Genomic DNA, 17,181 nt, shown 5'->3' on the forward strand with positions numbered 1-17,181 from the left:
GGAGAATGGCGTGAACCCAGGAGGCGGAGCTTGCAGTGAGCCAAGATTGCGCCACTGCGCTCCAGCCTGGGCAACAGAGCGAGACTCCGTCTCAAAAAATAAGAAGAAGAAAGAAAGAAAGAAAATTGCACAAAACTATACAGTTACATGGAAGTTAACCTGGTCCTGAATGGCTTCTGGGTAAATAATATTGTAAGTAGTGTTGTGAAGACTTTCCCTTATGTTTTCCTCTAGGAGCTTTATAGGTTTAGCTCTTAACATTTACATCTTTGATCCATTTTGTGTTAATTTGTGTATGTTGTCTAAGACAATGGTCCAGCTTCATTATTTTGCATGAGGAGATCCAGTTTTCCTAGCACCATTTGTTGAAAGACTGTCCTTCCTTAATTGAATGGTCTTGGTACTTTGGTCAACGATTATTTACCACAGATGTGAAGGTTTATTTCTAGCCTCTCCACTCTGTTCCATTACTCTATATGTCTATCTTTTATGCTGTTAGCACACCGTTTTGATTACTGTCACTTTGTATTGAACTCAGGAAGTGTGAGTCCCCCAAATTTGTTCTATATATATACATATATATACACACATATATACATATATGTATACATGTATACATATGTATATACATACACATATACAAACATATATACACATACACACACATATACATATATACACACATATACACACATGTATATATACATATACACACACATATGTATATATACATATATATATATATTGGCTATTCTTTCAGATCCCATGTGAATTTTAAGACGGATTTTTCTATATCTGGAAAAAAACCATCAATTTGAATCTAATAGAGATTGCATTGAATACATAGATTGCTTTGGGTAGTAATAACATCTTAACAATATTGTCTTACAGGCCATTAACATGGGATGTCTTTCCATTTATTTATGTGCCTTTGATTTCTTTCAGCAGTGTTTTATAGTTTTTATTACACAAGTCTCACCTCCTTGATTAAATTAATTCCTAATTACATTTGGCCCTTGAACAACAGAGGAATTATGATTACTGAACTGTTGTGCAGTCAAAAATCTGCATATAACTTTTCACTCCTCAAAATCATAACTAATAATAGTGTACTGTTGACAGGAAGCCTTACCAAGAACATAACCAGTCGATTAACACATAAGTAGACTCATATCTATATATATATATTTTTCGAAATTGTAGTGAATCTCCAAAAAATTCTCCAAAGTATTTATTGAAAAACATCTATATATAAGTGGATTCATACAGTTCAAACTTGTGTTGTTCAAGAGTCAACTGTATTCTATTCTTTTTGGGTATTGTAAATTGAATTGTTTTAATTTCCTTTTTAGACTGTTCATTGTTCTGATTATTGTGTGTTGAGGTTTTCTACATAGGAGATCATTGGGGGGATACTTTTTTAACATGATAAAATATGCTATACCTTAATAGGAATGCACCATACTTAATAGGGCAAACAGTAGAGGCATTTCCACTAGAAGAGTCTATGTTCCATTGACACTGCCTGGTTTCTAAACCTTGAGTAGAGTTCCCTTCTAAAAACATCTGCCTTTGGGGTCAGGTTCATTTAAGAATATCCTTGATGAAACAGTAACAATTATTAATGTTATTAAACCTCACATATAGTCTTTTCAATATTATGCCTAACAGAATGGGAAGATATAAAAAGTATTTCTGCAACTGTATTCCTAAGAAAAGTACATGTGCTGTGCTATCTGAGTTGCAAGCTGAATGACTTGTTTTTCATGACTGCTATTTTTACATGAAAGAACAACTGAGAGCTGGGTGTGCTGGTATGAGCCTGTAATCCCAGCTGCTCCGGAGGTGGAGGCAGGAGTTTGAATTCAGGTCCAACCTGGGTAACACAGTAAGACCCTATTTCTACAAAAACAAAAACAAACAAACAAAAAAACACAACAAACCAGACACACATACAAACACGAACAAACAAAACTGAGGGGCAGATTTTTTTTTCAGATACAGGTGTTTGACAGGAACTTTTTCAGAAATGAACAGAGTGACTGTCACTTTGAGGAGGACAACTGAAAATATTTGTCTTCAATGATAAAATCAAGCGTTTAAGCACAAATTACAATTTTAGAACATTTGCTCTGTCCCTGTGAGCTTGAAAGCTTTCCTGTACCGAAAGACTGTTTTGGCAAGGTTCATTGGTGATATTAACGAATGTGACTTTTAAAAAACACTCTACTATATAATGAAACGTAGAAGATCTGCGTAGATTAGTAAACTGATATTTTCCACATAAACAATGCACAATATGACAAAATTATACATGCATAAAGCACCCATCCACCCTATAAAGACCAATGGATTTTAATATAACAGTATAAAAAGTTCATTGATGTGGTTTCAGATTTCATACTGCAACTTGAAAATTGTTTCCATTTGCTTTTAATATTCATTCACCTATCACTTTATTTTTAGTTTTTCTTTTTTTTTTTTTTTTTTTTTTTTGAGATGGAGTCTCGCTCTTGTCACCCAGGCTTGAGTGAAGTGGCATGACCTTCTCTCACTGCAACCTCTGCCTCCCAGGTTCAAGCGATTCTCGTGTCTCAGCCTCCTGAATAGCTGGGATTACAGGCATGTGCCACTACGTCTGGCTAATTTTTTTGTATTTTTAGTAGAGACGGGGTTTCACCATGTTGGCCAGGCTGGTCTCAAACTCCTGACCTCAAGTGGTCCACCCGCCTTGGTCTCCCAGAGTGCTGGGATTACAGGTGTGAGCCACCGCACCCGGTCTATTTTTAGCTTTTCTGAATAATTTTTAGGTTTGTTTCTTGTATGGAACATATGTAATTGGGTTTTGCTCTGCAGACTGAACCAAAAATCTTTTTCTTTTGATAAGTGGATTAAGATCATTCACATTTATTAAAATGACCAAATGTTTGGTTTAGTTTCTGTCATTTTATTGTTACTGTTTATTTCTTTATAATGTGTTTTCTTTGTTTTCTATTAAATTTTTCTTTTTTCATCTCATTTTTTGTTCTCTTTCCGCTTTTGTCTGATAATGTTTATCATGTTTCCATTCAAATTTATTCTTTCTTGTCATATAGTCTTAATTTGTAATGTTATTTTTTTCCTGTTTGTCATTTCTGAGGTTAGTCAATTCTTGTCTCATTATTTATATATATATTTTTTGCTTCAGTTCTTATCTTAGTTTTTGAATTTCAATTCAGAATGTTCTTTAATTTTCCCAAAGAGGGGTATTTAATTCAGTTTGGATTTTTGCTTAATTGTTTTCTTCAGCTATGTGTTTTTTGTTGTTGTTTTGGGAGGTGAGAGCTGGGAGTAAGGGCGGCTAAGCTGGGAATTTTCATGAGCTGATGTGTTTTTGTTCTCTGTTTTCTTCTGTAGGTTGCATTGTACAGATGAAGAGTACTTAACACCCATGCCTGTTCAAGACTGTTCAAGACTGGTGATTTGGAGTAGTTTACAAGATTCCTCATTCAGAGTGCCCTCTTGTGTGACTGGGGTGATGTGCAGCTTCCATAATGGATGGGACAGAGAGCTGGGATCTAATGTACAAGTGAAGGGCTTGGTCTTACACTGAGACATTCCAGCCATTGGAATAGGAGAGGAGCATATATGGCAGAGATGTTGGCTGATGGGTAAATATGATAGTAAATTGTAGAAAACTCTTCTGATTGATCGGATTTCCTTAATAAAATAGGAAGCAAGGTTAGGCTGAGTGAGGGTGGGTGAAGAGGTAGAGGAGGTTTGAGGAGAGAGAACTGCTTGGAAGACATTGGTAGACAGAACATAAAAACAGAGTTGGTTCTCTTTATGACGTTAAATAGTTTCACAACATATTTTTAATGGTTGTTCACAATTTCATTTTAGGGCTTAAATTACGGTTCTATGATTTTTTTAAACCAGTTTCCTATTGTTAAACATTTATTTCCAGTTTCTTACTATTATAAATAAAGTGAAACAACATCTCTTACTATACCATTTCTAAATTTGGAGTTCCTAACTTTTCTGTTGTTAAAATATAAGAATATTTATCTTTCTCATTGGTTTATAAACTGTAGTCAGATTATACACTTCTGTAAATTACAAACTTTAGGAGTGTGATGGTATCATTAACACAGGATTCAAATACAAAATGTTCCAAGTACAAATAATAATGAGATTCTAAATATGCAGTTTTATATAGTAAAATTATTATTGGACAAATACCATGAAATGGAAACTCGTCATTATATTGTTTTATTGCTGGGAAAAGTAATACTATTACCAACTTGCTGGACATACAGAGTACACCAAAGCTAGTGATACTTCTTAGCCAAGTCCTATTTGAAAATAGGAATCAAAGTTATTTTCATTGTTATCTAATCCCACTAAAGCAAGAAAGGGAATTGCATATACTCCAAGCAAAGGTTTATCAGACAAGACCAAAGAAAGCAGGAAACAAGGGTAAATCCTAGACCCTTAGAAGCAGGAAACTGAAGAATGAAGAGCAAGTCATCTCTCAATGCCCTTTTGCTGTCTGCCCAGGTTGATTGGTTCACTTCCCAGCTGTGGCTCAGGAGGAAGGCAAGGCACTTCTTATTTAAGTCTCATAACAACCTTATAAGGTGGATAATGCAATTCATTGCATAGAAAGGGAGTAAATAGGAATACTTAATTTTTAATTTTCATGAGCCTTGTCAATACTTGTAATTCATCTTCTACTATAGTCTAGCAGTTTATTTCCTAATATTACCTCATGTATAGTTTGATACTTATGAAGTATAGATTTTATATATAAAGTTTATATATAAGGAAAAAAACAATTCTTATATTTCTGAGGCAGCACCCATCTCACTTGTAGACTTAAAAGACACAGCAGAGATTTGAGGGACTCAGAAGTCAAATAGAGTAGGTTAAAAACCTCTTATTTTTCAAATAATTGTTTTAAGAAACAAGCATACCTGTGTCAGTGAAATATCTTAACTTGTGTTGAATCAAGTTAGGAGAGAGAGATTCTCATGAATGTGTCCTGTGTTGTCAAAGCAGCTGCCAGCCTGTGGGTCTCTCCTACCTGGGTTATGGCAGCACCTCACAGCCAATTGCTCCATTCTCCCCTTTCCTCTGTACAGTTTGCTCTGGTTCCTCAGAGCAGATTTCCAAGTATACTGCTTCAGCCATGCCCTCACTGTGTCGTTCCCTGAACCAAGAGCCATTCGTCCCAAGAGCCATTTGTGCAAAGTACTCTATCACCTAGCCATTGTAGCCATACCAAGCCGGGCTTCCTACTTCCCTCTGCTCCCCTTGGTTTCCTCCTGTGAAGTAAATCTCACTGACCCTTGATGCCGCTCCAAGCATATATAATATATAATATATATGTGTGTGTGTGTATATATATTATATAGATATATAATAAAACCATAGTCTAAAAAATTCAAACCAGGAGAAATAAAGCAAGAAAATTATATGGGAAAAATCTGCACAGATTTATTTGGCCAGCATGGTTATCATGGCTCTATTAAATTTATCCCTGACCATCTTTAAAGCCAAAGCAAACAGGATAAAGTGGTCAACTACTTACCTCTCAATATCAGAAAGGAGGCAGGAGGCAAAACCTCTCTTAATTTCATAAAAACAATTCTTATGTGGGTCTTCATTATGGACATCACAGAATAGAATGGACAGAATTCTGATTTATAAAATTCTGTGTGACAGGTTTCATATGGGTCTTTTTATGATCAGTTACTAAAAGCCACATAATAATAGAACTCAATTTTTTTTTTTTTTTGACAGTCTCACTTTGTTGCCCAGGCTGGAGTGCAGTGGTGCGATCTCGGCTCACTGCAGCCTCCGCCTCCCGGGTTCAAGTGATTCTCCTGCCTCAGCCTCCCAAGTAGCTGGGACTATAGGCGTGTGCCACCACGCCTAGCTAATTTTTTGTATTTTTAGTAGAGACGGGGTTTCACCATGTTAGCCAGGATGGTCTCGATCTCCTGACCTCATGAGCTGCCCACCTTGGCCTCCCAAAGTGCTGGGATTACAGGCATGAGCCACCGTGCCCGGGCAGAATTCAATTTTTATCTGTTGGTGAGATAATATAGGTCAGGTATGTAGCCTTTTGGTGTTTTGACTTGATCCAATCGTAGAACTTCAGGAATTCAGACCCAGAGATGTTAAATGACTGTCCCCTGTTTTAATAGGTTTCCTGACTTTCAGCATAATTGTCTCAGTTCACTGACTAGTTTCTTACAAGCATAACCATTGGGGGTGTTACATGCAAGGATTTCTTCAGGCCGGGTGCAGTGGCTCATACCTTTAATCTTGGCACTCTGGGAAGCCAAGGCAGGAGGATCACTTGAGTCCAAGAGTTTGAGACCAGCCTTGGCAACATAGCAAGATCCCATCATCTTTACAGAAAATTTTAAAATTAACCAGGCATGGAGGTGCACATCTTGAGTCTCAGCTACTTAGGAGTCTGAGGCAGGAGGATCACTGGAGCCCATGAATTCAAGGTTGCAGTGAGTTCTGATTGTGCCACTGCACTCCAGCCTGGGCTACAGAGGCTTGTCTCTTAAAAAAAAGGAGGGGGGATTTCTTCTGAGTTGTGCTTGCTGAAGTCAAAATACTAGGTGATTTGGTGATGTGCCTAATGAGCGTGGGGCTCTTCCTGCCAATTAGAAGCACAGATATCACATTTGGAGTTTGGTGAGATCAGAATATCTCAGGTTGAGCACCTGCTGAACGCTAGGATTGTGTCTATGCATTTTAAATCTATTTTTAGTCTCTATTACAATCTTATAATAGGGATTATGACACCAGAACGGAGGCAGCTGTCTTAAGATTTCAAGGGGTGCTAGCTGAAGATAAGAGAGAGGAAAGTTGGGAAGAAGCTGGATCCTTGATAACAGCTGAGCCATGGACTTAACCAGTCTTAGAGAGACCCCACCTTCAGATTTCATGTCATACCACCTGAAATAATATATTTTCATTATTGGTCAAGCCATTTTGATTTGGGTTGTCTACTGTGCTACCTGCAGCCAAAGGGAAACTAATAAATGTGAACCAAGAAGCAAACCTACATTCTTCTTCCCAGAGTCCATGTTTCTCCCCCTCACCAACCTCTTCACCAAAAACTACATTCATTGTATTCAGCTCCTGCAAAGAGCACACATTAAGAAACAGGTGTAAGGAAGTGTTATACACTGAATGTATGCATCCCCCGAAATTCATGTGGTGAAATTCTAACTCCTAGGACTATTAGGAGGTAGGGCCTTTGGGAGGTGATTGGGTTTTGAGGGTGGAGCCCCTCATGAATGGGATTAGTGCCTTTATAAAAGAGGCCCTGGGGGGCTGTCTCCCTTTTCCACCATGTGAGGACACAGCAAGAAAATGGCTGTCTACAAAGCAGGACGCAGGCCCTCACCAGACACTGACTCTACCAGCACCTTGACCTTGACCTCCCCCAGTCTCCAGAACTGTGAGGAATAAGTGTTGTTGAAGTCTATGGTATTTTTGTTACAATAGCCCAAATAGACTAAGAAATGAAGAGAAATTAAGATGGGAAGGGCTATTTTCATAACAAGGAGCAGAAAACTAGAAAGAATAGATATATGTAGAGGATTAAGAGGAAAGGGGAGAATGTATATGTTTGGGTAGGGAGGGACAAGATGCCCAACTCATCTTAAAAGTGCTGTTGATTCCTGAGAAATTTGTAACACTCATTTACATTATTTAAAAATAAACTAAGAAATTCAAACTTGGCTTGGAGGCATGAAAAAACAAAAAAAGACCTGTTTTTAGTTACTATATATTATTCTGAACTACATTATTTAACGTCTCTGAAACTGGAATATATTTTACAATTGATAGACTCACATTTTAATTAGCAGGTTATTGTTTTCTTGGTGGTACATAAGAAATGGTGAATCTTATTGATTCAGTGACATTTAGATTCTATTACGTATAATTTTTAACTGAAGTTGTACATAGTTAAATAAAAGTTTACTGTGAAATAAAGTTTGTTATGGAGTTTATTATGGATTAATGAATTATAAAAGCATAATGAAGGTTTTTTCAATGAAAAAGAGTGGTTCTCTGCCCCCTCCTCCTTTCTGTAGGCAGAGTTCTAAGATGGCTCCCAAGATTCCTCTTTTCTGGTGTACATGACCTACATAATCCCTCCCCTGAATGTGGGCATTATTATGAATATGATGGATTTCACTCCCATGATTTTTATTATATGGCAAATATGAAGATTTGACATTTGATGCAATTAAGATCTCAAATCAGTTGATTCAGAGTCTAAAAAAATGTGGGGGAGGTTATCATGGGTAGACTTCGATGAATCAGGTAAGCCTTTTAAAGAGACTGGGCCCTTTCTGAAGTCAAAGATAGGAAGCATCAGAGAGATTCTGCTATTAGCCTTGAAGAAGTAAACTGCCATGTATCTAGAACTTGTGGACAGCCGCTAGTAGCAGAGAGCAACCCCCAGATGACAAGAAGTGGAGATTTCAGTCTTTTCAGCCAATTAATCTACCAGCAACCTGAATGAGCTTGGAAGAGGTGCTCCAGGCTTATTTTGTATCTTCCCACCAAAGCCCTCAGATCAGCCATTTCTCCAAGCAGCCCAGATTCCTTTTAGTTGAGAATAGTATTTGCAAACCAGTATCTGGTCGCTAGATGTGCTCATTACTACTGAATGTCGCTGCATCTAGTGCCTTCTTAAGACACAACTAGGGAATATGTGTGTTGTATGTGTGTATAAATGTACACACATTTACATCTATATTTCAACATATATTGGAAACCATGATTTCACACCAGCATCTCCAATTCCAGTCCAATTTTCTACCTCTCCATACGTTTTTTTTTTTTTGAGACAGTCTCATTCTGTCATGCAGGCTGGAGTGCAGTGGCGCACTCTCAGCTCACTGCAACCTCTTCCTCCTGGGTTCAAGCAATTCTTCTGCCTCAGTGTCCCGAGTAGCTGGGATTACAGGCACATGCCACCATGCCTGGCTAATTTTTGTATTTTCAGTAGAGACGGGGTTTCGCCATCTTGGTCAAGCTGGTCTCGAACTCCTGAGATCAGGTGATCCACCTGTCTTGGCCTCCTAAAGTGCTGGGGTTACAGGCGTGAGACACTGTGCCCAGCCTATTACCTTTTTTTTTTTTTAGACAGAGTCTCATTCTGTTGCCCAGGCTGGAGTGCAGTGGTGCCATCTTGGCTCACTGCAAGCTCCGCCTCTCGGGTTCATGCCATTCTCTGCCTCAGCCTCCTGAGTAGCTAGGACTACAGGTGCCTGCCACCACACCCGGCTAGTTTTTTGTATTTTTAGTAGAGATGGGGTTTCACTGTGTTAGCCAGGATGGTCTCGATCTCTTGACCTCGTCTCCTGACCTCTGCTCGCCTCAGCCTCCCAAAGTGCTGGGATTACAGACGTGAGCTACCACGCCCGGCCCTGCCTTTCCTTATTTTTAACAACCTTCTTCAACAGCGAGAATTCTGGATCCCAATATCTTTAATATACATATTCATTTAATTGATTATGAGCTCCATCGCCACTGCAGCTACCCACTGCTACCCCATCTCTGAGTGAAGGATCAGACTCTGATACTCTTCTGGGCTTCAGGCATACCAAGCCATGTCCCTGCCACCACATTCTCCACCTCACGTAAAGACACTGCCCTCACTCTGCTTGGGCTCCAACACCTTATGTCAGATTGCCATCATCAATCTGGATTCCTCCCCATCCCTTTCAGAATTCAGTGCCCTGTATCTTGCACAAATTCCCTCCTCGCCCCGCCCAGGCTCAGACACCGTGTGTCCTCCCCAGGCTCAGACACCCTGTGCTGGGCTGCCAGCATCACCACTCCCCACACAAACATCTCTCATTCCACTTGGTGCTCCGGCTCCACTTGGTATAGATTCCACCTTTAATCCTACTTCACCCTCATCCTCCAACATCCCAGGCCACGCTGACTTGTGCAGATGTCCTCTTCACCCTCTTTTGGCTCTGATTCCCTTTTGTGGGCCACTCTTCTAAGCAGATGGCCTCCTCACTCTGCTTGGGCTCTCTCACCATGTCAGGCGGCCATCCTGTGAAGACACCTGTCTTCCCTATGTGGGGTTCCTGCATTCTGGGTCAGATTGCCGTCTTCCTTTTGTGACTTCAATTTTTGTCTGACTCCATTATCCTCACCCTGCTCAGGCTCTGGTGATAGCCTGCGCTTGATTACCCTCTCATGTTGACATTCTCAATGTAGTCATGTTCTGACACACTGCGTCTCTGTCTCCCCTTTCTCACTCTGGGGATGCCATGCTCTGTGGCCCATTAAATTATTTCTTCATTCCCTAAGTTTATGGCATATTTCTTTATTACTTCTAATTGTCAAAGTAAGCCTATGAGGTAGATGATGTCATCGCCATTTCACACCAGAAAGCTAACATGGTTGAGTTTTTCCCAGGGTAATTCAGCAAATGATTGAGCTGGTATTTGAACCCATGTCTGTCAAACTCAGAAGTTCTGAAGCACTCTTCATACTAAAACACCTTCAGAGAAGCAGCCGGAGGTACAGATAAAGGGGGTAAGGTAGCCTGTTTCAGGAGAAAAAGCACCCTGTTTTCATTATTGTCTTGTGTTTAAATCCCATTTTCTTCATTTTTAAGCTGTGTGCCATTTGGCAGTTAATCTTCCTGAAACTTAGTTTCTTCATCTGGAACATGAGCTAAAAATAAAATTTGTCATGCCTACATTATGATTTTGATTTGAGGTAATGGATGTAAATACACTGAAAAATTTAAGGGACAATACAATGGAAGTTGTCTAATATGCATTTTTAAGGGAACCAAAAGGGATCTTGGGGAGGGGGTGGATTGTCCAAATCAAATGCCATATCATCATCACCTTTTTCTGAAATCAGCCATTCATTCAAGATAGGTCCAGAGAGTTAATTTGGGTCCTTTGGACTAGAAATATATTTATGTTATTACAAATGAAATGATCCCCAAATGTCAGAGGAATTTGAAGTTGTCACTTTTAAGATATGATTTGTTTCAAGAATTTTTGCCTGGAAATATAAATTTTGGAGTTATCAGCATGTAGATAATATTAAAAACTATCAGACTGTATAAGATTATCTGGAAAGTGAGTGGACATAAAAAGAGAATAGTAATCCAGTACTGAACCATAGGATACTCCATAATTAAGAGTCTGAGGAAATAAGGAGGACTCAGCAAAGAATACCAAACAGAAATGGCCAGTAAAACAAGAATGAAGAAGTGGAGGCATCAAACAGAGTACCAACAATAAAACATAGACCTAAATTCAGACATAATAACTCAGTTACATGTAAATGGTCTAAACTTCAAAAGCCAAATCCAGTCCACTATGTGTGGAATGTAATGGTGCAATCTCAACACACTGCAACCTCTGCCTCCAAGATTCAAGCGATTCTCCTGCCTTTGCTTCCCAAGTAGCTGAGATTACAGGTTCCTGCCACCATGCCTGGCTAATTTTTGTATTTTTAGTAGAGATGGGGATTTCACCATGTCGGCCAGGTTGGTCTTGAACTCTTGGCCTCAGGGGATCCTCCTGCCTCAGCCTCCCAAAGTGCTGGGATTACTGGCGTGAGCCACCACGTTCAGCCCAGTCCACTATGTGTTTTTGTAAATAAAGTTTTATTGGAACACAACTATGCCCATTTGTTTACATGTTGTCTATGGCTGCTTTCCCAATACAACAGACTTTAGTAATTGCTACACAGGATGTATGGCTTGCAAAGCCCAAAATATTTACTTTCTGCCTTTACAGAAAAAGATTGTCAGAAAAGATTTTTTTTAAATGACCCAACTATATGCTGTCTACAATAAAGTCACTTTGGTGAAAAGTAAAAGGATGGGAAAAAATACAACATGCAAACATCAAACAAAAGAAAGATGGAGAGGCTATATTAATAATAAAATAGACTCCAGAGCAAAGATAATTTCAAAAGATAGAGTCACTGCATAGTAACAAAAGGGGTGACTTGTTATGACATTACAATCCAAAATGTGTACACATCTAAAAACCGTGAATCAGAATATGAAGCAAAAACTGGTAGAACTGAGGCAAGAAATAGACAAATTTACAATTATATTTGGTAACTTCAACACTCGTTTTTCTCAGTAATCCATATAAGTAGTAGACAGAACAAATATATAGAAGAACTGAGCAACACTATCAGTTAACTTGGTCTAATTGACATTTATTGAATATTCCTCAAACAAGAGTAGAATACACATTCTTTTTTTTTTTTTTTTTTTTGAGATAGAGTCTCTCTGTCACCCTGGCTGGAGTGCAGTGGTGCAATCTGCACTCAATACAACCTCTGCCTCCTGGGTTCAAGCAATTCTCCTGCTTCAGCCTCCCGAGTAGCTGGCATTACAGGTGCCTGCCACCAAACCCAGCTAATTTTTGTGTTTTTAGTAGAGACAGGGTTTTGCCATGTTGGCCAGGCTGGTCTCGAATTCCTGACCTCAGGTGATCCACCTACCTCTGCCTCCCAAAGTACTGGGATTACAGGCATGAGCCACCTTGCCTGGCCAAATACACATTCTTTTCAAGTGCTCATGGAGCATTGACCAAGATAAACCATATCTTGGGTCGTAAAATAAAACTTAACAAATTTAAAAGTATTGAAATAATTCAAAGTGTATTCTCTGTACATAATGGAATTAGATTAAAAATCAGTAAGAAGGCTGAGCACAGTGACTCACGCCTGTAATCGCAGGACCTTGGGAGGCCAAGGCAAAAGGATCACTTAAGCCCAAGAGTTTGAGACCAGCCTGGGAAACAGAGTGAGACCCCATCTTTACAATTTTTTTTTTTAATCCGCCAGCCATGGTTGTGTGCACCTGTGGGTCCAGCTACTTGGGAGGCTGAGGTGGGAGGATCACTTGAGCCTGAGGGGTTGAGGCTGAAGTGAGTCGTGACTGTGCCACTGTACTCCAGCCTAGGAAACAGGGTGAGATCTTGTCCCAAAAAAAACAGTCAATAAGAAAGATAATAGAAGCCCAGACACAGTGGCTCACACCTGTAATCTCAGCACTTTGAGAGGTCAAGGGCAGGTAGATTGCTTGAGCCCAGGAGTTTGAGACCAGCCTGCCAACATGGCAAAACCTGGTCTCTATAAAAATTGGCTGTGGTGGTGTACATCTATAGTTCCAGCTACTTGGGAGGCTGAGGCACAAGAATTGCTCGAACCCAGGAATCTCAAGTAAATAATCTAAAATGGATTAGAGCTAGAAAAAGTATAGCAAAATAAATCCAAAGCAAAATGAATGAAGGCAGTGAAGACAACCATAGAGATCAATGAAACTGTAAACAGAAAAATAATAGAGAAAATTAATGAAACCAAAAGCTTTGTAAGTCAAAATCAATTTTAAAAAGTCAGTTAAACCAAGTTCTTTGTAAAGGTCAGTAAAATTGGTAAACTTTTAGGCAAACTGATAAGGAGCAAAAGAGAGATGACAAAAAATACCAATGTTAGGAATAAAAATGGGAATAGTACCAGCAATCCTGCAAGAAATGAAAGAGATAAGAGAATACTACAAACAGCTATATGCACACAAATTTGAGATTATAGATGAAATACACCAACTCCTCTAAAATCACAAATTACTAAACCCACATAAAAGGAAGTAGATAACCTGAATTAGTCCTTGTAACTATTGAAGACATTGAAGTCATAGTTTAAATTTTATACAAAAGAAATCTCCAGATTCAGATAGTTTCACTGACAACTTCTACCAAAATCTATAAAAAAACACCACAAATTCTACACTGTCTCAACATTAGGAAGATGTCAATTCTCTCCAAATTAATTTAGATTTAACACAACTCTTATAAAAATCCCAAAATAATTTTTTTGTACATATAGACAAACTCATTCTAAAATTTATATGGAAAGGCAGAGGGAGTAGAATAGTCCAAACATATTTTTTAAAAGAATAAAATTTGAAGACTCATGCTAGCTGATTTTAAAAATTACTATAAGCTATAGTAATGAAGATAGCGTGACACTGGTGAAGTGACAGACAAACGTATCAACTTAATGGATGAGAGATTCCAGAAATAGGTCCACACAAATATAAGCAACTGATTTAATTGGTGTATTTAGACTATTATTTACATTTAATGTAATTATTGATATGTCAAGACTTAAATTTGCCATTTTATTATTTGTTTTGTTCTTTGTTTTTTGTTCTTTTTTTCTTTTCCTGCCTTCCTGTGAGTTACTTGAACATTTTTTAGAATTCCATTTTTATTTCTCTATAGTATTTTGGAGTGCATCTCTTTGTGTAGTTTTTTTAGTAGTTACTCCATACATATATAAAATGTATGCATATGTAACAGTCCAAATACACTTAATATAATTGCTGGTTAGCTAGAATTTTATGTCTGACATTTTGTTAATTGGTTTTCTGAATGTCTTATGTCCTTTTTGTTTCTCTATTCCTCTATGAATGGCTTCTTTTGTGTTAAATATGTATTTTCTAGGCTATTATTTTAATTCCTTTGATATTTCTTTTACTATAGCCATTTGAGTTATTTTGTTAATGATTGCCCCAGGGATTATAATTAACAATGTAAAACAATCTAGTTCAGATTGACACCAACTTGATTTCTGTAGTAGACAATGAAAACCTGTTCCAATATGGCTTTTTTCCCTTTTCCCAATTATATTTGTATACATTATAAACTCATCAACACAGTTGTATAATTGTTGCTTTATGCAGTTGTCATTTAAATCAGGTAAAATTTAACAGTGTTATAAACAAAAAATATTTTTTTATATTTACTTACATAATTTCCTTTATTGGTGTTCTTTATTTCTTTGTGTGAATTCAAGTTACTCTCTAGTGTCCTTTTGTATCAGCCTAATGGACTCCCTTTAATATTTCTTATGGGGTATGTGTGCTAACAATACCTTTTCACAATTTTTCTGTATTTGAGAATGCCTAAGTTTCTCTTTTCTTGAAGAAGAGTTTGGCTGATATCGAATTCTTGGTCAACAGCTTTTTTTCTTTGATCTCTTTGAATATGTCCTCCCACTGTCTTCTGGCTTCCATAGTTTCTGATGAGAAGTGACCTGTTACTCTTATTGAGGCTCCCTTATGCTTGAGGGCTTGTCTCTTACTGGTTTAAAAATTCTTTTTGAAACAAATGGAAGAACATACCATGCTCATGGATAGGAAGAATCAATATTGTGAAAATGGCCATACTGCCCAAGGTAACTTATAGATTCAATGCCATCCCCATTAAGCTACCAATGACTTTCTTCACAGAATTGGAAAAAACTGCTTTAAAGTTCATATGGAACCAAAAAAGGCCCCGCATTGCCAAGACAATCCTAAGCCAAAAGAACAAAGTGGAGGCATCACACTACCTGACTTCAAACTATACTACAAGTCTACAGTCACCAAAACAGCATGGTACTGGTACCAAAACAGAGATATAGACCAATGAAACAGAACAGAGCCCTCAGAAATAATACAACACATCTACAGTCATCTGATCTTTGACAAACGTGACAAAAACAAGAAATGGGGAAAGGATTCCCTATTTAATAAATGGTGCTGGGAAAATTGACTATAAGTAGAAAGCTGAAACTGGATCCTTTCCTTACTCCTTATACGAAAATTAATTCAAGATGGATTAGAGACTTAAATGTTAGACCTAAAATCGTAAAAACCCTAGAAGAAAACCTAGGTAATACCATTCAGGACATAGGCATGGGCAAGGACTTCATGTCTAAAACACCAAAAGCAATGGCAACAAAAGCCAAAATTGACAAATGGGATCTAATTAAACTAAAGAGCTTCTGCACAGCAAAAGAAACTACCATCAGAGTGAACAGGCAACCTACAGAATGGGAGAACATTTTTGCAATATACTCATCTAACAAAGGGCTGATATCCAGAACCTACAAAGAACTCAAACAAATTTACAAGAAAAAAACAAACAACCCCATCAAAAAGTGGGCAAAGGATATGAACAGACACTTCTCAAAAGAAGACATTCATACAGCCAACAGACACATGAAAAAATGCTCATCATCATTCGCCATCAGAGAAATGCAAATCAAAACCACAATGAGGTACCATCTCACTCCAGTTAGAATGGCAATCATTAAAAAATCAGGAAACAACAGGTGCTGGAGAGGATGCGGAGAAATAGGAACACTTTTACACTGTTGGTGGAACTGTAAACCGTTGTGGAAAACAGTATGGCAATTCCTCAAGGATCTAGAACTAGAAATACCATTTGACCTAGCCATCCCATTACTGGGTATATACCCAAAGGATTATAAATCATGCTGCTATAAAGACACATGTACATGTATGTTTATTGTAGCACTATTCACAATAGCAAAGACTTGGAATCAACCCAAATGTCCATCAGTGACAGAATGGATTAAGAAAATGTGGCACATATACACCATGGAATACTATGCAGCCATAAAAAAGGATGAGTTTGCGTCCTTTGTAGGGACATGGATGCAGCTGGAAACCATCATTCTGAGCAAACTATTGCAAGAACAGAAAACCAAACACTGCATGTTCTCACTCATTGGTGAGAATTGAACAATGAGATCACTTGGACACAGGAAGGGGAACATCATACACTGGGGCCTATTGTGGGGAGCGTGGGGGAGGGATAGCATTAGGAGATATACCTAATGTAAATAACGAGTTAATGGGTGTAGCACACCAACATGGCACATGTATACATATGTAACAAACCTGCACATTGTGCACATGTACTCTAGAACTTAAAGTATAATTTTAAAAAATTCTTTTTGACTTTCAACAGTTTGATCATGATGGGTCTAAGTGTGGATCTTTTTGTCTTTATCCTGCTTGGAATTCTTTTAGCTTCTTGGATGTGCATATTAGTGTTTTTCATCAGATTTGGGGAATTTCCTGCCTTATTTATTCAAATACCCTTTCTGTCTTTTCTTACTCTCTTCTCCTTCTGAGATGATCATTATACATATATTGATATACTTGATGGTGACCTCACAAATATCTAAGGCTCAGATAATTTTTCTTTATTTTTTCTTTTTTGTTCCTCAAGCTGGACAGTATCAACGACCCATGTTTAAATTCACTGATTCTTTCTTCTGCCTGCTCAAATTGTCTCGATC

General features: G+C 38.1%; 1 protein-coding gene across 2 annotated transcripts in view; it reads left to right on the top strand.

Moving 5' to 3' along the window:
• Window positions 1–4,187, top strand: part of ZC3H8 (zinc finger CCCH-type containing 8) — a 41,636-nt gene extending 37,449 nt beyond the window's left edge. For both annotated transcript variants that reach the window (XM_033175452.1, XM_033175455.1), the window contains exon 9: window positions 3,397–4,187. The gene's annotated coding sequence lies outside the window, so the exon portion shown is untranslated. The remainder of the gene's footprint in view (window positions 1–3,396) is intronic.
• Window positions 4,188–17,181: the final 12,994 nt, after the last annotated feature.

The sequence above is a fragment of the Trachypithecus francoisi genome, unplaced genomic scaffold (genome assembly GCF_009764315.1).
Source record: "Trachypithecus francoisi isolate TF-2019V2 unplaced genomic scaffold, Tfra_2.0 Lachesis_group17, whole genome shotgun sequence".
In the NCBI taxonomy this organism is placed as follows: Eukaryota; Metazoa; Chordata; class Mammalia; order Primates; family Cercopithecidae; genus Trachypithecus; species Trachypithecus francoisi.